General features: G+C 54.1%; 2 long non-coding RNA genes across 2 annotated transcripts; one reads left to right on the top strand and one right to left on the bottom strand.

Annotated features, from left to right (window-relative positions):
* Nucleotides 1-463: 463 nt before the first annotated feature.
* Nucleotides 464-3,689, top strand: LOC140491231 (uncharacterized). The gene is made up of 2 exons (XR_011963241.1): nt 464-617; nt 2,528-3,689. It is a non-coding gene; the product is annotated as an uncharacterized lncRNA (long non-coding RNA).
* A 6,939-nt stretch (nt 3,690-10,628) lies between these two features.
* On the bottom strand, nt 10,629-14,212 carry LOC140491230 (uncharacterized). The gene is made up of 2 exons (XR_011963240.1): nt 14,059-14,212; nt 10,629-11,790 (listed from the first exon to the last, which is right to left on the bottom strand). It is a non-coding gene; the product is annotated as an uncharacterized lncRNA (long non-coding RNA).
* Between the last annotated feature and the right edge of the window lie 412 nt (nt 14,213-14,624).

Genomic DNA, 14,624 nt, shown 5'->3' with positions numbered 1-14,624 from the left:
GTCATTATTCGACTCCGCCCGTGGGAATATATCAGTATTTCACTTGCTCACACTCGTGAGTATGGCAGGATTTCAGTTGTTTCATGGGGACTGTGACAAAATGACAATCTCAGTGTTTGTAGATGGCACCAGACCTGGAAGAATTGTAAAGGCAATAAGGACAATGTGGAACTCTTAACAGGACAGTGACACGTTGGTGTAGTGTTCAGGTGTAAGGCAGATGGGGATCATTGCAGAGCTGTGTGAGGTGATAAACTTTGGTAGGAAAGACAATGAACGACAATATAAAACAGACCGTACCATTATAAAGGGGGTGCAGGAGCAGAGGGTCCTGGGTGTATATGAGCACAGATTGTTGATGATATCAGGACAAGTGGGGAGAGCAGTAACTAGTACAGATTAGTTTCAGTATCTGAGCTGTTTACAGGGGGAGGAGGGGGGAGTCTCCGTGCTCCCTCCCTGGGAGGTGGTGGTGACGATGTGATGTGAGCCCACCCTCCTGCCCACCGAGACTGTGGAGATTCCATTTGTACCAGCTCAACACAAAAGGGAGACGGCATCAGGGCCATGGTTTCCAAGTTGTGCCGGGGTGAAACGGAGCTGCCAGTGGGTTTAAAGTGAGAATTGCCCTTCACTGAACATTGCTCCTTACTCAGTCGGTGGGACGTGGATGTTTCAGAATCTCCACACGAGGCATCCCGGTCCTCTCTGTCTCGTACCAGGGTCCTCCCCACATGGCAGGGTGGGGGCAAGGGGGTGAGGGAACGGATATCACACACTCCACCACCTGGATAGGCCCTTCTCGTCCTATTCCAGGCTGTTTCTCCTGGAATGGGAGAAATGGAGGGAGGGTGGGAGTGGGTGGCCCTGCTGTTAGTGCTGGTGTAGGTGGGGGGACATGGTGACGGGTTCGGAGGGAGTCAGTCCACATTGTTGGACCCATGCAGTGTTATTATTGTGGGGAGGGGGGGTAAAGTGGAGGAGAGAGAGAGAGAGAGGGAGAGAGATGGGGGTGGAGGAGAAGTTGCTGCATGCAGTGAGAGTGGTTTGTGTAACTCCTTATGCTGGATGGATATTTGTTTCAGGTTTTCCCCCTCCTGCTCTGCTGTCGTCTGCACAGCTCCCCGTGCAGGACAGATATATAGTCCGTGTTTATAGACCAATGCACTGCTGTGGTCTGCACAGCTCCCTGTGCTGGACAGATATATAGTCTGGGTTTATAGATCAGTGCCCTGATCTGATCTGTGCAGTGTTTCACTCTGGACAGTTTGCTGGATTATATTAACCAGTGTAATGGATGAATCTGGACAGATTGCTGAGTTGTACTGAGCAGGACATTGGCCTGGTCTGCACAGTGTTCCCCGGTGAACAGATATCTCCTCTGGGTGTATGGTAACTGGGCTGGTTCTGTGAGGTGGATTGAGAATGTGGTATATCAGCTGATCTGGCGATGTCTTTCGTTCCCATTCCTGTGATTGGACCCTCTGTCTCTCTCCCCATTAATGTTACAGTGTGTCCTGGCACAGTACATCATGTTGGTGGGGTGGGTAGTGGGGAAAGGAGATCGACAGGTCAAGGAGTTCCCCAGAACGTTCTGTCCCCAAAATTCTATAACTGACATTCCGCAGAATATTCCATCCGCAACATTCTATAACTGCCATATCCCGGAACGTTCTGTGTACAACATTCTATAACTGACATTCCCCGGAACATTCTGAGCCGACATTCTATAACTGCCATATCCCGGAACGTTCTGTGTACAACATTCTATAACTGACATTCCCCGGAACGGTCTGTCCCCAACATTCTATAACTGACATTCCCGGAACGTTCTGTGTACAACACTCTATAACTGACATTCCCCGGAACGGTCTGTCCCCAACATTCTATAACTGACATTCCCCGGAACGGTCTGTCCCCAACATTCTATAACTGATATTCCCCGGAACATTCTGTCCCCGACATTGTTTGTGAATGGCCGGATGTCAGTGAATTGAACAAACGATAAGATCCCGAGGGAAGAGATCCCGTTCCAGGGAGAAGGAGACATTGTTCCGAAGGGCCCTCAGACAGTTAAAGGGGTGAATACGATTTCCCTGCGGTTGCATTTCCTCACGACACAGGATCGACCACGATTTCGACCAAAATACAGAAATTCCCAAACTCCGTGTGTCTTCAGGAAACTGGGAGAGAATCCTTCAGGACAGCAACGTTCCCACCCTCCGTATTAGGAACTGGGAAGGAGTGACCTGTGTCTGCTCTCAAGTGAATCCAGTGTGTGCGAATGTTCTAGAAACCTTCTGTCCTTATGGATGTGTCTCTGTGTGTTTGGGGAGGGAGGATTTCTTGTGGTTTATGTCACATTTTTGTCAGTAACTCTGACCTTCCCATTAGTTATTTCAGCTCCAATTATTTTAATAAATCCCTGAATACAGGGGCACATTTGAAAATCTCAATGGGTCCCTGATCAAACGGGTCCCTTTGCCTCCAGGCTGATGGATAATGGGTTTGTTTTCCTTCCTCACAGTTAACGTAGTGACCATCTATGTCCTGCTTTATAAAGATTGTGGATTGTCTCCATGTGTCAGACGTTACCTGGGGGCCATGGCAGCGGCGGATCTCCTGGTCATTATCCTCGACCTGATCCTGAGACACATTCCCATTGTTTATCCGGAACAGTTTTATTTCCTGATGGACTCCGTCCCTGTGTGTAATATCCACGCCGTCCTGCTTTATGCAGCCACTGACTGCTCTGTCTGGTTCACCATCACTTTCACCTTTGATCGGTTTGTGGCCATTTGTTGCCAGAAGCTGAAAAGTAAATATTGCAGTGAGAAAACGGCGGCTGTGGTTCTGGGAGCAGTGACTGTGCTGAGCTGTTTAAAGAACGTTTCCTGGTATTTTATGCTCACGGCTCGGTATTGGCTGAGGAACCAGCCCCAGTTTTGTGATGTAACACTCGCTGTTGCATTCTCCAGTGTCTGGGTCACAATCGAGTTCCTCCACCACATTCTAACCCCGTGTGTCCCATTTCTCCTGATTCTGCTGCTCAATGTTCTCACCGTCAGACACATTTTAGTGACCAGCAGAGCCCGCAGGAGACTCCGCGCTCACTCCAATGGGGACGCTCAGTCTGACACTGAAATGAGAAACCGAAAAAAGTCCATCATTTTATTGTTTGTGATCTCGGCCAATTTCATCCTGTTATGGTCAACGTTAATGCTGTTTTCTATATGGACCCGGATGTGGTATATTGGGTATCAGTCTGTGTATCTCCATCACTTTGTGCTGGAATTGGGCTTCATGCTGCAGCTCCTCAGTTGCTGCACAAACACCGCGATTTATGCCGTGACCCAGACTAAGTTTAGACAGCAGCTGAAGAAGGTGCTGAAATATCCCTTCACCCAAATCCATCCATCCATCAAATTCCCTCATTAATCAATCCATCCGGGATTTTCTCATTTCAGTTCAGTGTTTCAGGGATGGAGCAGCCTGTCGCTATGGTAACAGACTGAGGGTGGAGCTGGTTTGTCCATCCTTCTACCCCAGGAGGGTTACAGGGACACAGTTCAATGTTTCTCACAGCTCAGGGGCCAGTGAGAAAAGGCACTATCCCACTGACTGGATCCATCACTTCCATTTGTAAACAATAAAAATGTTCATTAAAGTGTGCCAAGCAGCAGAGTAAATGGTGTTGTTGTGTGTCTTTGTGCTGGAGAAGCTGAAATGGAGAGAGAAAGACTCAGCCCCAAGTCCTGGTCCTCAGGGAAGAGGAGGGCACCTGAGCTCAGGAGCTGGGTTTAACTCACTCTGTCCCCCCCCCGACTCCAAACTGGACTCCCCATTTCCTCTCCCTTACTCTTTCTCATCATTTCTCTCCCTCTCTCTCTCTGCACACTCCCTCTTTCACACCACCTCTCCCTTTTACTCTCCCTCGTCCACCCCTCTCTCACACACACACACACACCCAACCCTGGTTTCTCCACCTCTCTCCACTCATTCCTCTCCCCTCCTCCGTTGCACTCTCTCTCTCTCTCTCCTGCCGTCTGTCTCCCTCCCACAATTCCTTCTCTATCCTATTTCCCCCCTCCTCCCACCTCTCCCGTTTCTCTATCGTCTCACAACCACCCCTCCAACCACATGCAGCCACAGCACCAACCACTACACTCCCCCATCCCCCTCCCCACTCTCTGGATTTGAGGGAGAGGGACGTGACAGGGAGACAGAGTGTACCAGAGAGAGAGGGAGGGGCAGGAGGGAGAGAGATTTAGTCAGAGAGAAACAGAGGGAGGTGGGGAGAAAGAGAGACCGAGGTAGGGGGATCGAGAGTGAGAGAAGGTGGAGGGAGAGTGAAGGAGCAGGGAGAGAGAGAGAGAGAGGAGGCAAGGGAGCGAGAAGGTTAGGGAGGGAGAGAGATTGAAATAGGGGAAGACATAATGAGAGAGGAGTCAGAGAGAGGGACAGAGAGAGGGGGACAGAGGGAGGGGGATAGATGGGGGGGACAGAGAGAGGCGACAGAGTGAGGGGGACAGAGAGATGGGGACAGAGAGAGGAGGGAGAGGGAGGGGGAGAGAGAGCAGGAGGCGGGGGGACAGAGATAGGGCAACCGAGATGGGGGACAGAGAGCTGGGGGACAGAGAGAGAGGGGTCAGAGAGAGGGGGACAGAGAGTGGGGGAGATAGAAGGGGTCAGAGTGAGGGGGACAAAGAGATGTGGACAGGGAGAGGGGGTCAGTGAGAGGGGGCAGAGGGAGGGGGAGATAGAGGGAGTCACAGAGAGGGGCGACAGAGAGTTGGGGGATGGAGAGAGGGGGACAGAGGGAGGGGACAGAGGGGGTGACAGAGAGGGAGGGGATAGAGAGGGGGAAAGAAGGGGGCAGAGAGAGGCGTGGAGAGAGTGGGAGGGGGGACAGAGAGATGGGCAGCAGAGGGAGGGTGGGACAGAGGGGGACATAGAGAGAGAGAGAGAGAGAGGAGGACAATGAGAGAGGGGGACAGAGATCGAAGGACAGAGAGGGGAACGGGGGAGTACAGAGAGAGAGAGGGGAGACAGAGAGAGAGGACAGAGGGAGGGGACAGAGAGTGGGGCAGAGAGCGGGGACAGAGATTGGGGGACAGAAAGGAGGATGGGGGAGTACAGAGAGAGAGGGGGGACAGAGAGAGGGGGACAGAGGGAGGGGTACAGAGAGGGGGACAGAGAGAGGGGTACATAGAGAGAGGGGGACAGAGAGAGGGGGACAGAGAGTGGGTGATGGAGAGAGGGCGACAGTGGTGGGGGAGAGAAGGGGGGACAGAGGAGGGGCAGAGAGAGGCGGGGACAGAGAGGGAGGGGGGACAGAGAGAGAGATGAGGAACAGAGAGGTGGGAAAGAGGGTGGGACAGAGGGGGGGACAGAGAGGGAAGGGAAAGAGAGAGGGGGACGGGGGGACAGAAAGAGAGAGAGGGACAGAGAGAGAGGAGGGGACAGAGAGAGAGGGGGAGACATAGAGAGAGGGGACAGAGAGAGAGGGGGCAGAGAGAGGGGTAGACAGAGAGAGGGGGCAGAGAAAGAGGGGGACAGAGAGGGAGGGGGACAAAGAGAGGGGGAACAGAGAGAGAAGACAGAGAAAGGGGGACATAGAGGGAGGACAGAGAGTGAGGGTGGACAGAGTGTGGGTGACAGAGAGAGGGAACAGAGAGTGGGGGACAGACAGAGGGGGCAGAGAGAGGGGGGACAGAAAGAGAGAGAGACAGAGAGGGGGTACAGAGAGAGAGGGGGGACAGAGAGAGTGGGAGAGAGAGGGGGGGACAGAGAGGGGGTACAGAGAGAGAGGGACAGAGGGGGGGACAGAGGATGGGGTCAGAGAGTGGGGGGAAATAGAAGGGGTCAGAGAGTGGGGAGACAGAGAGAGTGGGGGACACAGAGAGGGGGAGATAGAGGGGGTCAGAGAGACGGGGTCAGAGAGAGGAGGGTCAGAGAGAGGGGGGCAGAAAGAGGGGGATAGAGGGGGATATAGAGGGTGTCAGAGAGAGGGGGAGGAGAGAGTGGGGAATGGAGAGTGGGGGGACAGAGTGGGGGGACAGAGAGAGGGACAGAGTGAGGGGGACAGAGAGGGAGGGGAGACAGAGAGAGGGTCGGAGCAGTGTGGGGGACAAAGTGAGGGGGACAGAAAGAGGGGGGTACAGAGAGGGGGCACAGATAGAGGGGGGCAGGGGGGTACAGAAAGAGAGGGGGACAAAGATCAGGGGACAGAGAGAGAGGGGGACAGAGGGGGGGACAGAGAGAGAGTGGGGGACAGAGAGAGTGAGACAGAGAGAGGGGGGGACAGAGAGAGGGGGAACAGAGGGAGGAGGACAGAGCGAGGGGGACAGAGAGGGGGATAGAGGGAGGGGGACAGAGAGCGGGGGACAGAGAGCGCGGGACAGAGAGGGGGACGGAGAGAGGGGTACAGAGACAGAGGGGGACATAGAGAGGGGGAGATAGAGGGGGTCAGAGAGACGGGGTCAGAGAGAGGGGGACAGAGTGGGAGGTACAGAGAGGGGGTCAGAGAGAGAGGAGGGACAGAGAGAGAGGGACAGAGAGGGGGAACAGAGATTGGGACAGAGAGCACGGGAACAGAGAGAGGGATAGAGAGAGAGGGGACAGAATGAGAGAGGGAGACAGTCAGAGAGAAAGGGGGCAGAGAGAGGGGGACGGAGAGATGGAGGACAGGGAGGGGGAGGAGAGAGAGGAGAGACAGAGAGATGGGGACAGAGATGGGGGACAGAGAGGGGGGAACAGAGAGAGGGGTAGACAGAGAGTCGGGGGCAGAGAAGGAGGGGGTACAGAGAGAGGGGTGTCAGAGACAGTGGGAGAGAGAGAGGGTGACAGAGAGGGAGGGACAGAGAGAAGGGGACAGACAGAGGGGGACAGAAAGAGGGGGCAGAGAGAGGGGGAGAGAGAGAGGGGACAGAGAGAGGGAGGACAGAGAGAGGGGACAGAGAGCAGGGTGGGACAGAGAGGGGGGCAGAGAGAAGCAGACAGAGAGAGTGTGGACAGAAAGGAGGGGACAAAGGGGGACAGAGAGGGGTGAAAGAGGGAGAGAGTGGGACAGAGTGGGGGGACAGAGAGGGGGGACAGAGAGAGGGGGACAGAGGGAGAGCCGGGTCGAGAGAGGGGGACAGATAGAGGGGACAGAGAAAGAGGGGAGACAGAGAGAGAGGGGGGCAGAGAGAGGTGGGACAGAGAGGGATGGAGACAGAAAGAGGAGGGGACAGAGAGGGGGCAGAGAGAGGGGGGACAGAGAGGGAGGGGACAGAGAGAGGGGTGGACAGAGAGGGGGAAGAGAAGGAGTGGGATCAGAGAGTGAAGGGGACAGAGAGAGGGGACAGAGGGTGGACAGGGAGTGGTGAACAGAGAGGGGCGACACAGAGAGAAGGGGTCCCCCTCTCTGTCCCCCTCTCTCTCTGACCCCCTCTCCCTCTGTCACCCCTCTGTCTGTCCCCCTTTGTCCCCCTCCTCTCTGTCCACACTTTCTCTGTCTGCTTCTCTCTGCCCCCCTCTCTGTCCCGCCCCTCTCTCTGTCCCCTCTCTCTCTGTCCTCCCTCTCTCTCTCCCCTCTCTCTGCCCCCCTCTCTGTTCCCCCCTCCCTCTGCCCCCTCTCTCTGTCCTCCCACTCTCTGTCCCTCTCTCTCTGTCACCCCTCTCTATGTTCCCCATCTCACTCTATCCCCTCTCTCTCTGTCCCCCACTTTCTGTCCCCTCTCTTCCTCTGTCCCCTCTCTCCCACTGTCCCCCCTCTCTCTCTATCCCCTCTCTCACTCTCTCTGCCCATCCTCTCTCTGTCCCCCCTCTCTGTTCCCTCTCTCTCTGTCCTCGCTCTTTCTGTCCCCTCTCACTGTTCCCCCTCCCTCTGTCCCCCCTCTCTGTCCTCCCACTCTCTGTCCCCCTCTCTCTGTCACCCCTTTCTATGTTCCCCATTTCACTCTATCCCCTCTCTCTCTGTCCCCCACTCTCTTTCCCCTCTCTTCCTCTGTCCCCTCTCTCCCACTGCCCCCTCTCTCTCTCTATCCCCACTCTTGCTCTCTCTGCCCATCCTCTCTCTGTCCCCCCTCTCTGTCCCCTCTCTCTCTGTCCCTCTCTCTCTGTCCCGCCACTCTGTTCCCCCACACTCTGTTCCCCCACACTCTGTTCCCCCACTCTCTGTCCCCCCACTCTCTGACCCCTTCTATATCCACATATCTTTGTCCCCAGCTCTCTGTGCGCTCTCTCTGTCCCCATTTCTTTGTCCACCCCTCTGCCCCCTCTCTCTGTACCCCCTCTCTATCCCCCCTCTCTGTCGCCATCTCTCTTTCCTCCCTCTCTCTGTCCCCCTCTCTCTGTCCCTCCCACTCTCTGTCCCCCCTCTCTCTGCCCCCTCTCTCTCTGTCCCCCTCTCTCTCTCTCCTCCCTCTCTCTATTCCCCCTCTCTCTGCCACCCTCTCTGTCCTCCCTCTCTCTGTCCTGTCGCTCTGTTCCCCCCTCTCTCTGTTCCCCCTCTCTGTCCAGCTCTCTCTGCCCCCCTCTCTGTTCCCCCCTCTCTCTGTTCCCCCTCTCTGTCCAGCTCTCTCTGCCCCCCTCTCTGCCCCCCTCTCTCTGTCCCCCCTCTCTGTATCCCCATCTCTGTCGACCCCGTCTCTGCCCCCCTCTCTCTGTCCCACTCTGTCGCCCATCTCTCTGTTCCCGTCTCTCTGTCCCCCCTCTCTCTGCCCCACCCGTCCCTCCTCTCTCTGTCCCGCATGTCTATGTACCCCCTCTCTCTCTGTCCCCTCTCTCTGTTCCCCCCACTCTGTCCCCCCCTCTCTGTACCCCCACGCTCTGATCCCTTCTATTTCCCCCTCTCTCTGACCCCACTCTCTGTCCACCTCTCTCTGTACCCCCTTTCTCTGATCCCTTTCTGTTCCCCCTCTCTCTGTCCTGCCCCCTCTGTCCCCCCCTCTCTGTTTCCTCTCTATGTCCCCTCTCTTTGTTCCCCCCACTCGGTCCCCCTTCTCTCTGTGCACCCTATCTCTCCCTTGCTTCTCTCTCTTTCTCTCTCTCTCTCTCCCTGCTCCTTCACTCTCCCTCCACCTTCTCTCACTCTCGATCCCCCACCTCGGTCTCTCTTTCTCCCTACCTCCCTCTGTTTCTCTCTGACTAAATCTCTCTCCCTCCTGCCCCACCCCCCTCTCTCTGACATCCAATACCTCCCCCCTCTCTGACCCCCTCTCTCTGACCCTGTCTCTCTGACCCCCTCTATCGCCCCCTCTCTGTGTCCCTCTCTCTCTCTCTCTCTGTCCCCCTCTCTCTGTCCCCCCTCTCTGTCCCCTCCCTCTGTCCCCCCTCTCTCTGTCCCCCATCTCTCTCTCTGTAACCCCCCGTCCCCATCTCTGTCCCCAATCTCTGTCCCCCTCTCCCTGTCCCCATCTCTCTTCCCCGCCTCACTCTGACCCCTTCTATCACCCCCACTCTCTGTCCCCCCTCTCTGTCACCCTCTCTCTGACCCCTCTCTCTCTGTCCCCCAGCTCTCTGTCACCCCTCTCGGTTGCCCGCTCTCTGTCCCTCCCCGCTCTCTCTCTCCCCCTCTGTCTCCCTCCTCTCTCTGTCCCCATCTCTCTGTCCCCCTCACTCTGTCGCCTCTCTCTGTCCCCCTCGCTCTGTCCCCCCCGTACCCCTCTCTCTGTCCCTCCCCGCTCTCTCTCTCCCCCTCTGTCTCCCTCCTCTCTCTGTCCCCATCTCTCTGTCCCCCTCCCTCTGTCCCCCTCTCTCTGTCCCCTCCCTCTGTGCCCCTCTCTCTGTCCCTCTCTCTGTCCCTCTCACTCTGTCGCCTCTCTCTGTCCCCCCCATCTATCCCCCTCCCTCTGTCCCCCTCTCTCTGTCCCTCTCTCTGACTCCTCTCTCATTATGTCTTCCCCTATTTCAATCTCTCTCCCTCCCTCACCTTCTCGCTCCCTTGCCTCCTCTCTCTCTCTCTCTCCCTGCTCCTTCACTCTCCCTCCACCTTCTCTCACTCTCGATCCCCCTACCTCGGTCTCTCTTTCTCCCCACCTCCCTCTGTTTCTCTCTGACTAAATCTCTCTCCCTCCTGCCCCTCCCTCTCTCTCTGGTACACTCTGTCTCCCTGTCACGTCCCTCTCCCTCAAATCCAGAGAGTGGGGAGGGGGATGGGGGAGTGTAGTGGTTGGTGCTGTGGCTGCATGTGGTTGGAGGGGTGGTTGTGAGACGATAGAGAGACGGGAGAGGTGGGAGGAGGGGGGAAATAGGATAGAGAAGGAATTGTGGGAGGGAGACAGACGGCAGGAGAGAGAGAGAGAGAGTGCAACGGAGGAGGGGAGAGGAATGAGTGGAGAGAGGTGGAGAAACCAGGGTTGGGGGTGTGTGTGTGTGTGAGAGAGGGGTGGACGAGGGAGAGTAAAAGGGAGAGGTGGTGTGAAAGAGAGAGTGTGCAGAGAGAGAGAGAGGGAGAGAAATGATGAGAAAGAGTAAGGGAGAGGAAATGGGGAGTCCAGTTTGGAGTCGGGGGGGGGGACAGAGTGAGTTAAACCCAGCTCCTGAGCTCAGGTGCCCTCCTCTTCCCTGAGGACCAGGACTTGGGGCTGAGTCTTTCTCTCTCCATTTCAGCTTCTCCAGCACAAAGACACACAACAACACCATTTACTCTGCTGCTTGGCACACTTTAATGAACATTTTTATTGTTTACAAATGGAAGTGATGGATCCAGTCAGTGGGATAGTGCCTTTTCTCACTGGCCCCTGAGCTGTGAGAAACATTGAACTGTGTCCCTGTAACCCTCCTGTGGGAGAAGGATGGACAAACCAGCTCCACCCTCAGTCTGTTACCATAGCGACAGGCTGCTCCATCCCTGAAACACTGAACTGAAATGAGAAAATCCCGGATGGATTGATTAATGAGGGAATTTGATGGATGGATGGATTTGGGTGAAGGGATATTTCAGCACATTCTTCAGCTGCTGTCTAAACTTAGTCTGGGTCACGGCATAAATCGCGGTGTTTGTGCAGCAACTGAGGAGCTGCAGCATGAAGCCCAATTCCAGCACAAAGTGATGGAGATACACAGACTGATACCCAATATACCACATCCGGGTCCATATAGAAAACAGCATTAACGTTGACCATAACAGGATGAAATTGGCCGAGATCACAAACAGTAAAATGATGGATTTTTTTCAGTTTCTCATTTCTGTGTCAGACTGAGCGTCCCCATTGGTGTGAGCGCGGAGTCTCCTGCGGGCTCTGCTGGTCACTAAAATGTGTCTGACGGTGAGAACATTGAGCAGCAGAATCAGGAGAAATGGGACACACGGGGTTAGAATGTGGTGGAGGGACTCAATTGTGACCCAGACACTGGAGAATGCAACAGCGACTGTTACATCACAAAACTGGGGCTGGTTCCTCAGCCAATACCGAGCCGTGAGCATAAAATACCAGGAAATGTTCTTTAAACAGCTCAGCACAGTCACTGCTCCCAGAACCACAGCCGCCGTTTTCTCACTGCAATATTTACTTTTCAGCTTCTGGCAACAAATGGCCACAAACCGATCAAAGGTGAAAGTGACGGTGAACCAGACAGAGCAGGCAGTGGCTGCATAAAGCAGGACAGCGTGGATATTACACACCGGGACGGAGTCCCTCAGGAAATAAAACTGTTCCGGATAAACAATGGGAATGTGTCTCAGGATCAGGTCGAGGATAATGACCAGGAGATCCGCCGCTGCCATGGCCCCCAGGTAACGTCTGACACATGGAGACAATCCACAATCTTTATAAAGCAGGACATAGATGGTCATTACGTTAACTGTGAGGAAAGAAAACAAACCCATTATCCATCAGCCTGGAGGCAAAGGGACCCGTTTGATCAGGGACCCATTGAGATTTTCAAATTGGAGCCGAAATAACTAATGGGAAGGTCAGAGTTACTGACAAAAATGTGACATAAACCACAAGAAATCCTCCCTCCCCAAACACACAGAGACACATCCATAAGGACAGAAGGTTTCTAGAACATTCCCACACACTGGATTCACTTGAGAGCAGACACAGGTCACTCCATCCCAGTTCCTAATACGGAGGGTGGGAACGTTGCTGTCCTGAAGGATTCTCTCCCAGTTTCCTGAAGACACACGGAGTTTGGGAATTTCTGTATTTTGGTCGAAATCGTGGTCGATCCTGTGTCGTGAAGAAATGCAACCGCAGGGAAATCGTATTCACCCCTTTAACTGTCTGAGGGCCCTTCGGAACAGTGTCTCCTTCTCCCTGGAACGGGATCTCTTCCCTCGGGATCTTATCGTTTGTTCGATTCACTGACATCTGGCCGCTCACAAACAATGTCAGGGACAGAATGTTCCGGGGAATGTCAGTTATAGAATGTTGGGGACAGACCGTTCCGGGGAATGTCAGTTATAGAATGTTGGGGACAGACCGTTCCGGGGAATGTCAGTTATAGAATGTTGGGGACAGACCGTTCCGGGGAATGTCAGTTATAGAATATTGGGGACAGACCGTTCCGGGGAATGTCAGTTATAGAATGTTGTACACAGAACGTTCCGGGATATGGCAGTTATAGAATGTCGGCTCAGAATGTTCCGGGAATGTCAGTTATAGAATGTTGTACACAGAACGTTCCGGGATATGGCAGTTATAGAATGTTGGGGACAGACCGTTCCGGGGAATGTCAGTTATAGAATGTTGTACACAGAACGTTCCGGGATATGGCAGTTATAGAATGTCGGCTCAGAATGTTCCGGGGAATGTCAGTTATAGAATGTTGTACACAGAACGTTCCGGGATATGGCAGTTATAGAATGTTGGGGACAGACCGTTCCGGGGAATGTCAGTTATAGAATGTTGTACACAGAACGTTCCGGGATATGGCAGTTATAGAATGTCGGCTCAGAATGTTCCGGGGAATGTCAGTTATAGAATGTTGTACACAGAACGTTCCGGGATATGGCAGTTATAGAATGTTGCGGACGGAATATTCTGCGGAATGTCAGTTATAGAATTTTGGGGACAGAACGTTCTGGGGAACTCCTTGACCTGTCGATCTCCTTTCCCCACTACCCACCCCACCAACATGATGTACTGTGCCAGGACACACTGTAACATTAATGGGGTGAGAGACAGAGGGTCCAATCACAGGAATGGGAACTAAAGACATCGCCAGATCAGCTGATATATCACATTCTCAATCCACCTCACAGAACCAGCCCAGTTACCATACACCCAGAGGAGATATCTGTTCACCGGGGAACACTGTGTAGACCAGGCCAATGTCCTGCTCAGTGCAACTCAGCAATCTGTCCAGATTCATCCATTACACTGGTTAATATAATCCAGCAAACTGTCCAGAGTGAAACACTGCACAGATCAGATCAGGGCATTGATCTATAAACCCAGACTATATATCTGTCCAGCACAGGGAGCTGTGCAGACCACAGCAGTATATTGATCTATAAACCCAGACTATATATCTGTCCAGCACGGGGAGCTGTGCAGACCACAGCAGAGCATTGGTCTATAAACACGGACTATATATCTGTCCTGCACGGGGAGCTGTGCAGACGACAGCAGAGCAGGAGGGGGAAAACCTGAAACAAATATCCATCCAGCATAAGGAGTTACACAAACCACTCTCACTGCATGCAGCAACTTCTCCTCCACCCCCATCTCTCTCCCTCTCTCTCTCTCTCTCCTCCACTTTACCCCCCCTCCCCACAATAATAACACTGCATGGGTCCAACAATGTGGACTGACTCCCTCCGAACCCGTCACCATGTCCCCCCACCTACACCAGCACTAACAGCAGGGCCACCCACTCCCACCCTCCCTCCCTCCCTCCATTTCTCCCATTCCAGGAGAAACAGCCTGGAATAGGACGAGAAGGGCCTATCCAGGTGGTGGAGTGTCCGATATCCGTTCCCTCACCCCCTTGCCCCCACCCTGCCATGTGGGGAGGACCCTGGTACGAGACAGAGAGGACCGGGACACCTCGTGTGGAGATTCTGAAACATCCACGTCCCACCGACTGAGTAAGGAGCAATGTTCAGTGAAGGGCAATTCTCACTTTAAACCCACTGGCAGCTCCGTTTCACCCCGGCACAACTTGGAAACCATGGCCCTGATGCCGTCTCCCTTTTGTGTTGAGCTGGTACAAATGGAATCTCCACAGTCTCGGTGGGCAGGAGGGTGGGCTCACATCACATCGTCACCACCACCTCCCAGGGAGGGAGCACGGAGACTCCCCCCTCCTCCCCCTGTAAACAGCTCAGATACTGAAACTAATCTGTACTAGTTACTGCTCTCCCCACTTGTCCTGATATCATCAACAATCTGTGCTCATATACACCCAGGACCCTCTGCTCCTGCACCCCCTTTATAATGGTACGGTCTGTTTTATATTGTCGTTCATTGTCTTTCCTACCAAAGTTTATCACCTCACACAGCTCTGCAATGATCCCCATCTGCCTTACACCTGAACACTACACCAACGTGTCACTGTCCTGTTAAGAGTTCCACATTGTCCTTATTGCCTTTACAATTCTTCCAGGTCTGGTGCCATCTACAAACACTGAGATTGTCATTTTGTCACAGTCCCCATGAAACAACTGAAATCCTGCCATACTCACGAGT

The sequence above is a fragment of the Chiloscyllium punctatum genome, chromosome 19, assembly GCF_047496795.1.
Source record: "Chiloscyllium punctatum isolate Juve2018m chromosome 19, sChiPun1.3, whole genome shotgun sequence".
Taxonomy (NCBI): domain Eukaryota; kingdom Metazoa; phylum Chordata; class Chondrichthyes; order Orectolobiformes; family Hemiscylliidae; genus Chiloscyllium; species Chiloscyllium punctatum.
This window is presented reverse-complemented; position numbering and strand designations above follow the sequence as displayed.